Source organism: Zosterops lateralis, assembly GCF_965231275.1.
Source record: "Zosterops lateralis genome assembly, chromosome: 1".
NCBI classification, from domain to species: Eukaryota; Metazoa; Chordata; class Aves; order Passeriformes; family Zosteropidae; genus Zosterops; species Zosterops lateralis.
Window position 1 is genome coordinate 104,581,808 of NC_139762.1, and position 13,073 is coordinate 104,594,880.

The 13,073-nt window shown below is 40.9% G+C and overlaps 1 protein-coding gene across 1 annotated transcript in view; it reads left to right on the forward strand.

Annotated features, from left to right (window-relative positions):
* The first annotated feature begins 663 nt into the window (after positions 1–663).
* Positions 664–13,073, forward strand: part of YES1 (YES proto-oncogene 1, Src family tyrosine kinase) — a 47,569-nt gene continuing 35,159 nt past the window's right edge. Inside the window, exon 1 of the mRNA XM_083874841.1 lies at positions 664–932. The gene's annotated coding sequence lies outside the window, so the exon portion shown is untranslated. The remainder of the gene's footprint in view (positions 933–13,073) is intronic.

Consider the following 13,073-nt stretch of genomic DNA (forward strand, 5'->3'; position numbering starts at 1 on the left):
CGATTTTTTTATTTCTCAAAAATATGCAACACTGCCTTACGGAACCGCGATCCGTAAGGCAGAATTCCCCGCAGTTCCGGACGGGTAATTCGCAGGCTGGTTCTGTGCTGGGTTTGGCGGCAGGTCTGTTCCGTGCTGTGCCCCGGGCACTCCCCGCACGGCCCATCCTGCCTGACCCACAGGGAATCAATGCACCGCGCCTCAGCCGCGGCCCACCTGAACACACCCAGGCCAGGAGTTTGAAAAGTTATTTTTGCTGGCTTTTCACGCACCACGCCGAAGGGCTCCGCTGCCGGAATCCCTCACGTTCAGCTTCTGTGGCAATCACCACCACGGCGCGGCGGGACGGAGGAGCGGCTCGGAGGATCCACCCCGGGCAGGGTCCCCGGGCCCCAAGGCCGGGCGTAGGCGGCCGCCCCGGGGGAGCCGCGGGGCAGGGCGAGCCCGGCTCCCTCCCCGCCGCCCCGCACGCCTCCTCCATGTTGTCTCGGTGCGCGGCGGCGCGGAGGAGGAGGAGGAGGAGGAGGAGGAGGAGGAGGAGGAGGGACGGCCGCCAGCCCGGCTCCGCGGGCCCGCCCGGCTCCTCCCCGCGGCCTCCGGTTCGGGCGCGAAGGCGCTGCCCCGGCCGGGAGGAGCGGCGATCCCGGCCCGGAGCGCATGGAGGGAAGCGCGGCGCGGAGGAGGGGCCGCGGTGCCCACCGGAGATCCCGGCCATAGGGGCGGGGAGTCTCCTCCTCCTCCTCCTCCTCCCGCAGCGAGGCTCCGGCTCCCCGCACGCACCGGAGCGCTCGGCTCCCTCCTCCTCGTCCCTCCTCCCTTCCCCTCCTCCCCGCTTCCCTCCCCGGGTCGCCGCGGCTCCGGGAGGAGCGGGGGGGCCCCGCTTCCTTCCCTCCCCCCCTCCTTCTCCCACCCGCCGCGTCGAGGAGAGGCAGGTGAGGCCCCGGCCGCGTCCCCGCTCCGCCGCCCCGCGGGAGCGGCGGCCGCGATGGCGGCGGCGATGGAGGCGCTAGGCCCGGCCGCCCGCCCCCGGCCTCGCCCCGCCGCCGCGCCCCGGGCTGGGGGCGTCCCGCACCCCCGGGCCCTGCTCCTCCGCAGAAACTTTCTCGGCAACTTTCTCCCGGGCCCGAGCCCCTGCCCGCGGGGCCGAGGGGTCGGGCGGGCGGGAGCCGGGCTGGGCTGGGCGGGCTGCGGGCGGTAAGTTTGCGGGGGAGGGCCCCGAGAGCCCCGCTCGGCCCGTTCCCCCCCGGTTCCCCCGGCCCTGCCGCGGGCGCTGCGGGGCGGCTGCTGGTCCCCCGGCCGTGCCCGCCCTCACCGCCCCGGCCGGGGCTCGCCCTGAGCCGCTCCCGGCTCTGCTCCCGGCGCGGGGCCGGGGGATGTAAAAGGGCAAAATTCAGGAGTCGCCTGTAGGTTGGTCTGCGTGGTTTTATCGTCTATTAATTTTTGTCCCCTCCGCCCTACTGTTCTAGTTTATATCCCATTACAGAGCCTGGGACACGACCGCTTTACATTTCTGAGTCATTAATTTAAAATGTTCGATCATCACACTTTATCAAGGCACCTTGTCTTCCTTGGAGTTTAAAAAAAAATTACGCTGGGCACACACAGGCCCCTGTTACTGTGGAGTCTGCACATAACTTTGTGCTCTGTGTGGACCCGCAGGCTCGATGTGCTTAAAGTTGTGTGCTCAGGCCAGGGGCTAGTGTGACTCCTCCAATATTCAATATTACAAATGTGTGAAGTTTATGATGTGGTTACTTGTTACATTAATGTATGGGGTTCTAGGTGTCTTGTGTGCTTTTGGGTATGGTCCACTTGGCACTGGGAAAACTGGGACAGAAATATTTCTGAAGCTCGTGTTGTTAAGGTGTATTCAGGTGTACCTGATGGATTTAACCCTAGGCAGAGACCAGTCATTAATTAAAAATTAGATATTTGGGTTTACATAAAGTGGCAAAATGTTCCAAAAGCGGCTTTGAAACTTGGAGTGTGTTGACAAAGAAAGTGTATTGGTTTTCACTTAATAATTCATAGACAACTGAATGATATTTCAGGCAGATTTTGCAAGTGAAATTGATCATTAGTCAGGGGAGCCAGATACGAAAGTTTACTTCAGTCTTTTTCTTTCCTGTTTGGAAACTAAGACCTTGAAGAGGGATATAAAATTGCCTTGTCAGTTATCTTTGCAATACCTCTGTTGGTAAGTAGTACAGCTCAGCCATAACCATGTTTTTGTAGGCTTCACGGAAGTAAGAACATTTCCAAACAACAAAACCTTGCACTTCCACTCTTACTTCTGATGTGTATCTGTATATTTATAGGAGATTCCTACTGAGCATAAGCAGAGTGGAGACTATGGGTGTGTTTTGCACAGCCAGGGTTTTGTGATTAATTTTGGGACAGAGACAGCAGCATGGGCACTGTGCTTCTGCTGAATTTCAAAGAAAAGATCCAGTGCTACCAGGTGTGACAGTAGTTAGTAGCAACAATTGCCAGTAACTAATTATTCCACGTGCTTTGTTAGCTTTCTTTCTTTAACAGGTGTAGCTTAAATAGAACTATAATCTCTGCGTGCCTTCAGTCCCTCTAATAAGTCTTCTGGCTCTTAGAACATTTCAAATAAATTTGGCAGCAGAGGTCTCCCAGGTGAGCAGTTTCTACAAAATTTCTGGAAGTAAGGAAGCCAGGTAGAACAGAGCTTTTAACCTGCACACCAGAGAGTTCATAGCAACACTTACCTCAAGATGGAAATTGATGCAGGAAACGAGGCCTCCTGGTTTTGCTGCTTGCAGAGCTACTGGTCCAGTTTTCAATAGTTATTTAATACCTGGACCCCAGTACCATTCTGTCTGGAATGAGACTGGTGAGCCCAAGGTAGCTTTAATCTGTATTTTGTATTATAAAGAGAAGTTTTCAAGGGAATATTTGTTACTCAACAAAACAGTTCTTTGGCTACAAAACAAATGGAATTGAAAGTGTATTTAAGATGCTGCATTATTTTGAAATAGCTGGAAAAATACTTAATACATTTTTGGTGCGCTGCATACAGTGTAATGGAATTATTGAAAAACTTCACAATTTAGGGGTTTCTATCAATATCCATTCAACAGAGCCAAAGAAGTATTCTTCTGCACCAAAAAAATGCTCTTTATTTTTAGTTTTGTGCACTTCTGCAGCTCCTGAAGAATGAAATCATCACTCTATTCGGTCTGATAAATCATGGCAGTCATGTGACAGCGGTGCGTAAGTCTGCGGTGTGGCACATGTCAGATTATGTGGTCAAAGTTTACTTTATGAACAAACTTGGCTGCACAGTTTTACTTTTCCATATGTGCTACCTGCGGACAAACGCTGTATATTTTCAATAGTTCCTTGTGTTCAAAATATTAAATGCGTTAATGTTAAAAGAAGTGCGTTCTTTCATCCATAATCCCTGCTTGCATCCAACCATTTTGCTGCGTAGTTTGATCACAGTTTGAGTAAGATACCTTGATGTTAATTTAAAAATTGATGTCAGTACTAACACAAAAATGACCTTAGGAATGTGTCCTTATTCTGCTGTGTGGCATCAAGCAGCCTTTTTCAGGTAGGGCACCTTCCATGCATACGTACACAGCCTGTGGTTTCTGTGAAGTCCTCCTGAAAGATTTCAGGCTTCTAGTACTGAAAGTGCTGTGCCTGTTGGTGGAACAGTTTGATCCATGAGGGAGAACTGCAGTTTTTCCAACTACTGTGACAGAATGGGTTAGGTTTTGTCCTGGAGGAACCACCTCCAAATACAAGTAGATAACTCAGTCTCAGGATTTATTTCATTTCTGTTCTCCTTGAGAGCGCCAGTAGGAGGCTGTTTTATAGTGATGGGCTTTATGATGTGGCAACCATTATTTTTTATAATTTTTAAAATACAAACTGCTTTACAATTGCCATATGGGAACTTCTTTCAATCGCTACAGTCCCTGGCTGCATGGATTCGCACCAGTGATTAGAGCTGTAGGCTTCCAGATTGTGTCACCAGTTGCCAGGTTTTGAAGGTAAACCTGGACAACTTCCCATGTGTATGCTGAGTTTAGTAGGGAAAAAGTAATATGAGAATGATGCTGTCAACTAATTGTAGGACAAGTTTAATTTTAGGTTATAAGAGGTCATTCTTACTGCCTTTTGACTTATGGGGTTTTATCCTTGATGCTGCCAGTGCATCAAAACAGAAACTGGCACCAAAGTAAGTTACTGAATGAGTGGGACTGCACCCTTAGGTAAAGTTAACACACATGGCTGATTACAGGATCAGAGATCCAGATGATAGTAACTTTAATGCTAGAAATTGAGTAAGTAAACACTGTTACTTATGCATGAGGTTTGCTCCCTTTAGATTTAAGCACATATTCTTTGAAAATGTAAAGGGTAGCTGGAAATAGGATAGGAAATGCTCTCTGTTGCCATCTTGGATAGGCACTGTATAGAGCACTGGGTTTCATGCTGTGTCCTGTAAGTCAGTGGACCAAAGCCATGCACAGCTGAAATCAAGCCCTCGAGCTGGACTTGTATCCACGCCTCACAGCATAACCTCAGACTGGAATAATTTGTATTTTAGCTTCTTGAACACTTTTAGTTGAGTAGGGAATTGGATAACTTTTTTTGCTAACCAGGCTGTATTTTATATTTGTATTTTTGGAAGGCAAGTGTTTTTATAGTAATGTCACGTGAGACTTCAATAAGTATCAATATTGACTGCACCTATATCTTAAATGTTTATGTAAATTTTGAATTCTGATGGTGCTACTGAACATCAAATAATTTGTCATTTGACTTGTCACTTCAGGGAGATGAAAAACTTTTGTGGCTTAAAATGTTTCTGTGGCTTTCTTCACACCAGAAGTCTGGAGAAGTCTGGGAAAAATAAATGTTCTTCAGAAGTGATGAACCCTTTTAGTTGAAATTTTAGGATTATCTAGACCAGGCTTACAAGAATGAATAACTTTATTTAATTCCATTGACAGTGAAGTTGAATAAAACACACCCACAAAAGTAAATCTTTGTAGACTGGGGCTTTTAACTTTGTTTTGGAGAAACTTTCAGGAGAATTTTGTGGCATTAATCACACATTTAAACTCAGTCTTCGTATTGGAGGAGTTTCATTTAGTAGGGTTAAGTTCCTTTGCACATGCCTAAAGCACTCTCTAGTGTTGCAAAACTGAGGCAGTAGTATTGTTTTATTGATGATGTGAATTATGGAATACAAATGCAGTCAGGCCTCAGGTGTGCTTCCCGGGACTGACTGTCCTGTAGAAGAGAAGGCTTGGAGTGGAGGATGGTATTCATGTTCAAAGTGTTTGCCCATAGTTCAAGGCAAACGTTTTGATGGTGCATGCAAACTTCAGAAATAAAATAAAGTATCCGGGCTAAAGGTTTTGAAATTTTCAACCCTACCTAACGGCCTCACAATTTTAAGAAAAGGCAGTGCTTGTGTGAGGTATTTAAAGAGTAATTAGAGGGTGCTATGGATCTCTTGTGTATTGCAATTGTATAGCATTATAACTGTTTTGGAAGTCAGCCAGGAAAGGGAGACTTAAAACAAATTAATAGTGAACAATCCAGTTTTAATAAGTTATTTTAAGTATGGTTAGATAACAACATTAATATTTATGCTTAAAGTGTGGCAGGGAAAAAAACAAGTCTCAGTTGTTATGTGTATCTTCTTGCTTTTCAAGAACATTTTATTGGAAACTAAAATCATGACTGACACTTGTAACCACGGAAGAGTAGAAGAAAAACCCTCCAAAGTCATTCTCTTTCTTTACATACTCTTCCTGTTTCTGGTTGATTTTTACCAGCTCAGCCTGTTCAACACAAGTACTTTATTTTGCCCCAAAGCAATGGTACCCCAAAGTCCGGAGGCTGCACCAAGGACAGCATGGTCACAGGTTTTCCTCATTTTTAGGCTGCCTTCTTGAGCATCCAGTGTTGCCCAGCATTTCAGATGGTGGGAGCCCATGATGAACCTCTGGTCTGACTCAGGGGTGTTTGGGCTTGATGGATTTCTGGTCTAATTCATAAAAACTAGCCTCTCATCAGGCTTAGCCTAGCATGTGCCTCACAGATGAACAATGCTTTTAAGGGTTTGCTGTAAGTATGCTCCACTGAAAAATGCATATAGAATTAATATCTAGAAAATAGTCTTGTTTTAGAAGTGCACATTTATCTGAAATTAGCGTTTGTTTGCCAAACTTAGGAAAGAAACATTATCAAAGCTGAGATTGAGGGAAGAAATTTAAAAATAAATACAAAATTTCTGTATTTCATTGTAAAGTGTTTAAAATAAATCACCAAGATTAGTCATACATCTTTTTAGTGCTCTTGTATCTCCTTTTTTCGCCTTGATTTTGATCTGTTTTTCTGGAGGTCTGCAGTTTGAAATAAAGACCTTACATTACTGATTCCCAAACAAAGGTCTTCGGAAGAATATTAACAGAAAAAATATGTAGTCCTTTAGTTAGAAGTTTATCAGACCTATTCTGCGAGAAACACAAGAGTTAAGTGTGACATTTAGATCTGAAATTTGTACAGAACAGGGGTCTCCAAGTATCTTAAATTACAGATCCACACCAAACCTAGTAGGAAAATTTGTGTTTTAAAAATCCGTAAAGACACGGCATTTATATTCATGTGAAGACAAAGCAAGGATGAGATGAAATGGGAGGAGAGCTTATGGTGACAAAAAACAAGTGGTTTGTGTCCTTCTTCCTGTATCTTCTTGAGCTGAAAACAGAACATGCCAGCAGAACATTTTGCGTCTTCTAGTGTTTTGTTGATAGTCTTCATATTTAATGTTTGTGACCAGCTTCAGTTGTGGTAGTTCAGTTGAAACACTCCACATTTCCTTAGAGATCAGAAGTTGTAGTGATGCTCTGATGAAGCTGTGAACATACTTAGTAATGCATCCTATGAGCTCGTAGGGAACCTCTCCTAATAGAAAATCCTGCAATACTTCAGAGACAGGTGAATGGGAAAATATGGATTTTTTTGTCTTCTTTTACCTAATGCAAATTTATGCAGGGCTTAAATAAGTTCAGTGAGGCAAAGACCATTCTCTGCTCTGTGTGATGACTAGCCCAGGTGAGTTGTGTATCATTCTTAAAAGAAGGCCATCCCTTACTGAATGGGGACAAAAGACTTGTCATTTTCTTGATTGTTTGGGGTTTTTTATCCTAAATCTGAATAGAGTCTCTCTTTGATGCACATGTTCTTTAACTGAAACCTACTGAAAGAGCATTTGTTATAAATCAGACCAGAAGTCCATCTAGGCAAATATCTGTTGTCTTGACTTTTTTTTTTCCAATCCACTTCATTCAGGATAAATTCTTAATGTCTCAAGTAAAAGTTATTGGAAGTTTCGTTAGAGGCTAATTTCAGTGTGCGTTCTTTGAGCAACAGATGGCACTTCTCAATCTGCCCGTTCTAAATAAAAAGTATTCAGGTTTTTTCCAGCAGCAATGTCTTAAAATTTAAGTGTGCTCTCTGGCTTCTGAGACATGGGATATGTGGGATTTTTGCCAAAGTATGTTCTTTGATTTTGTTTCTTTGGGATTCCCCCTGCCATATATTTTAGAGTAGAAGTTGCATTATAGAATGACAAAACTCTTAAAGCAAAGAGGGGGGTGGGTTTGTTTAGCTGATACTGGTGTTAAATATTTTTTTAATGGATGATTAAAGGCTATAATAGCATTGGCCACATCAGCTCATCCATACCTAACTGAAAAATATTCACTGGGGAGAGAAAAACAGTATTATATTAGTCTCACTGTAGGCAGCCATGGTGAATTCTGTTTTCATAGTAAAGTTAAATATTCTATTCAGGAGCACTTAGAACATAGAGCAGAATACTATTTCTTTTGAAAACAATTACTGATGGAGAATGAGAAGGGAAAACAAGGATAATTCCTGAGATGTTGCTACTAGTCAGTTGGGGAAATTTTCTTGAGTAACATTTGTTTTCTCAGCCCTGAGAAGTAGGCATTGTATTAACATTCTGTAGTTGGTAGGGAAAAAAAAAGGTTATGTGTTTTTGTTTGGTGGTCTTTAAGGGGGGGTTGTTTATTTGGTTTTGTTGTTGTTTTTCTGTGGTTCTAAATGAGAGAGCAAAATGCAAGTACAAAATTTTCAGCTTCCGAACACAAAAAGATTAAATGCTAGCTTCATATGGCTCTAGAGGCTAGGATGCAATAGTAATGTGAGTACCTTTTTTTTAACTTTCCAGTACAATTCTGTACTGTATTTTAAGTACAGCTACACACTTAAAACACAATTCATAAATCATAGTGATTGAGGCTATTTAAAGTGGTAAGCTTTCAAAATATCTTGCTGAATAATTGCATATTATATAATTTGCTAAAAATATCAATCTTTTTCATTTTAGGAATTATTTCTTAGCTTGTACACTGTAGAAACCGTAGAACTGATTGATTCAGGCTATCATGATGTATGTAAAATGAGACAAGTGTTAGTTTATAGATGAAAAATTATTTCCCTGGAAACGTTTGACTTGTTCATGCATAGTAGGTGTATTTAAATATTCTGGAATTCATTTGCATTGGTTATTAAATCTGGGGCTCTTTGATTACCTCCCCTTCCCTTTTGCTTAGGTTTGATATATCATCAGAATACTATTTAAATCTGGTGCATACATGGTGAAATCATAGCCAAGTTAATATATGACTTACATTAACAAGCAAGTCATCTTTATTTTATGTGGTTATTTTAAATTACTGTTTTACCTCAGATTTACACTTGGGCTTCTTCGTTCTTTTCCCAAAGAAAGAGGTTGAGCCTTCCTAGTCGGTAAAATATATTGATTTTACATGTTAGGTTTACACTAATCCTGTTAGCTTTTTTGCCACGGGCATGGATTTTCTATGTGTATATTTAGTGTAATAATAAAGTGTCTTAATAAATCTCTTAAGCTATATACATAATTACTTAAACAATGAAAGTGCAATTTCTATGCAAGACACTTTTATTCCTAGTTTGTGTTCAATGGCATTTGAATGGAAATTCTGATTGAAATTCATATAAATAATTAGTGTTATATTTGAAAGTACAAGTGAATATGTTGCTCCTAGATAAGGATATAGAGGGCAATAATTCTGTTGCACACCACGTTTTGCTTTAAATCTGATAGATTTGTTTACGAAAGAGAATATTAGCTTTAGTTTGTGAATAATTTTTGGTCACCACAACCTCTAAGGCATTAGAATGGATAGATCACATACTTCCAAGTTTATGTTTTCTTTGAAACTAGAAACAAAAAAATTTCTCCTGTCATTTAACCTTGTCTTCCCTAAATGTTTCTAAGATTCTAGTCAACCGGTATCTAAATAACATTGAGTTGTGGAATATTCTTTACACTTGCAACAGCTTATCTTACTTTAGATATTTGGGTATTCAAATTCTGATTTCAGGTGGTTATGAATTAGCTCTGCCAGTTTGGTGATGTAAATTTGTTTAAAGTTTGGGTGACTAACAGCATAGTTTGAATATTTTTTTAAAATTCAGTATAGGTTGTCCTAAAAGTAAATCTATGTCTTTATAGAAATTTCAGTTTAAAAAAAATTCCTTTTCCACTTCAAATATTAAAGAAATGTCATCAGAAGGGTAACTTACTGTGGTAACTATATGTGACGTGTGATCAGTCAGCATCTGACTTAATTTGGCTTCATAGGTCTGTTGTACTCTATTTCTGCTGTTGTACAAATAGTTAGAAGTAAACATTGTTTACTGCATTATGTGCAGTACAGTGTAGCCTGGTAACCAGGTAATTTATGTGATGGAATCAAAACATATTTAGGCCAACAGAGTAATCTGCAAAAGCTTCTGATCCTGTCAGTATATCACAGCCTAAGAAGTTCTTGAGGAAACCCCGACTGCTTTGACAGAAAATTGAAAAGTTTGCAAGTTTTACTGCTGCAGGATTTCTACGGCTTGGCAACCATGCCATTAAACTGTTGCTTCTCTTAAAATATTTCTTATATTTGATGGATTTTTACTTTTCCCTCAAATTCCCCTGAAACCAAAAGCCAAAGCAGATGCAGATAGTACAGTTTTACAGTCAGGATATCTGAATGGGATAATTCTCTTTAAAAACATTGCCATGTCAAATAACTTCTTGTATGCTTTAAACTGAAATGGAAATTAGACTTTTATTCCTTTTTAAAAGGCTTGTTTCAGGGTAGTTTGTTTGTCTGGGGCATTTTTTGGCTAATTAGGAACTGGAAAATCTGAACTTGTTTTTATTCAGATATTTTAGTGCTGCTATTCTAGGATGTGATCCTTTTTCACACTGAAGTCAAGTGCAAAATTCCCCTTGACTTCAGGGAGAGCTGGATTAGCTTTACACAAAAGGACTAAATCGTCCTCTGGGATAAGTGGAGGCAATTCTATTGAAGTAGACTTCATTAGAGTATAAAATGAAGACAAAAAAAGTGTTGCCTGCTTTAACGGGCAGTGAAATTGGATCTGTTAGCTCAAACAGCTAGGTTTATTTAGCAGTTGAATCAAAGATTTTTGCCCTTTTTCAATTAGATTGTAGTTATATTAGTTCACTGCATTGAGCAATGTGTCATTTAACCTTGACTACAAATATTTTACAGAAACTAGGATCTCTTTATGAACCTCTTTGTGTGGCATAAGAATTATCATGAGAAAACAAGCACTTGGTAAACGTTAAGCAAACTTTCAAGGAGTTTATCTTTAAATAGATGAAAGAAGTCTGTTTAAATTGCTGTTTAAGTCTAGGCTTTATATGACAAGTTGTGTGAGGTTTGGGGAGCCTTGTTTGTATTTTGAGCCTCAGGCTGGCATCCTGAGTGGCTTTATGTAGTCTTGCTGAGGTGAGAAGTGGGTAATTCATTTAGACTGAAAATTGAACTGGATGTATCCTGTGTATTTGCTGGTGGTGTCTGGAGTAATCCCATTGAGTTCCACAGTAGACAATAGTACTTTTAGCATTTTCCATTAATGCTTTACACAACGGTATCTGCTTTGTGTACACAAATGATGACAAAATAATATTTGACAAATGAATTCAGATGTAGTGATTACTTATATAATACTCTGCTATAGGTCTTGTAAAATTTTGTTTGGAGTCTTGCATATCAAGTTTTTCTTCCAGTGCTTCTGGTATCTGTTGGAATCATGGATTAATTCAACTGTGTGTTTATTATGACCTAAGCACTCTCTGTATGGGTTTCTTGTCCTTCCTCTTTGAAATTTCACAAGGGGACGGGGGATGGGTGTATTGTAATCTCTTGAATAATTTGAGAATGAACCCTTAAATGCTGCCCTGCATTTTTTTATTAATGTTTCAGAGGTGAAATAAAATCCACTTCCTAGGAAGCTTCACAGAGCTCTTTGCTGTTTAGCATACATAGTTCTGGGGAAAAAAAAACCCTCCACAAATAACTGTTGCTGCAATATTTAGCTGGTGTTAAGGGGTTAAGTAGTAAACCGAAATTCTCTGAAACACTTGAGATGCTAAATTTACAAAACAAGACGCGAGAACTGTTTTAAGATTAGTCATAGTTAGGAAGCTTATTGAAACACCGGCATCTTCCTGGATACATCCTGTACTTTTGTGTCTTCAGCCTGCTTCATCTATTCACCGTCCTAACTGCTCTTTGGGTTTTAGAAACTCTTGCTAGAACTTCTTTGTGACTAAGATGCACTGTCAATCAGTCCAGTCCTCCCCATGCCAGCCAACTGCCCCCTTAATGCAGCAATTCACTTGGATGAATAGTGTTCATACTTTAAGGAGACAATTGTCTACCAGAGAGAGTGCCAAGTTGATTTAACTTTGTATGGGTGTGAAAGAGTTTTTAAATGGGTGCTGTCAACTAGCATCGGCCCAGAGCATCAACTGCTTCAAAATTTTTATAATCTGATTGGGATTACATCAAAATTTGTTCAAAATATTTTAGTCAATCCCTGGGCTGCAGAGAGCATTAGTACCCCAGAAGTGGTTGTCAGACAATTATCCGTGGTCTGTCGGAACTGTAGCAGACGTGTCCTGGCTGAATGTACAACACGGCTTTTAAAATGGACTCCTTTTTGGCAGTACATTGCTAAATTGGTGGAAGAACACAGGATTTATGTTGTAATCTGCTCTTCCAGTTCCATTTAATGCCACAGCATGTGTTTGAAACACTTAGTTGGATGTATAATACAGTGTAAAACCACAACTGTAGCCTGTCATTACTGTAGTGCCTACAGAGCTGAGCTACCATTTAGCCAAGCCAGCTACTTGGATTATCCATTACCTGGAATTGTTTAAAAGTAGACAGAATTCATGAAAATTACATCATTGCTGACCAAAAATTTTTGATGCATTTTTAGTTTTAGTGGAGGTTAAAAAGATGCTTACCTTCTAGGTACACCATTGCTTGAGTGCAGAGGGTTTAATGCTGTGCTTTCTTTCATTCCTGATAGTGTAAGGATGGACTTTTCCTAAGCAAAATTTAGGCCCTGATATTTCTTCACTGCATTTCTAAAGGGAAGAGAGAGGGTGGAAAAAAAACTAAGAAAAAAACATGCGAGAAGATGCTCCCTGAAATTTCTCATGTTTCTTTTTCAGGGAGGCCAGGAAATCTGAGAAAATAAGTTATTTCTGTCAAGATCCTGACAAAATATGGTTATTATCCTAAATGTGTAGAAAGGAATCTGTTAACAAAATACTCAGTTTAAAGGAGAGAAAATTTCTTACGGGCATGGTTAGCAAGTAGTGAGTATATTTGGGGGCAGGGAGGAGGGTGTTTTCCTTGCTTCTCTGAGGTCATTAGGCCATTACAGCTGCAACAACATTGCTACTGGCTTACATACATTTGTGGAGAAAAAAAGGAGCATTGTTATTTCAGTGCCCGGCTGGAATAAGTAGTTTGTTAAGCAATGCTGTGAGACTGTTAGTTGTTCTAGGGACATCTCCAATAGTAGATGTGCAACTATTAATAAGTGTATTGTAGACATCAAAAGAAAAAAAAAAAAACAAACAAAACAAAAACTTAAATTGGAGATGATTAAGGAAAAGAGCT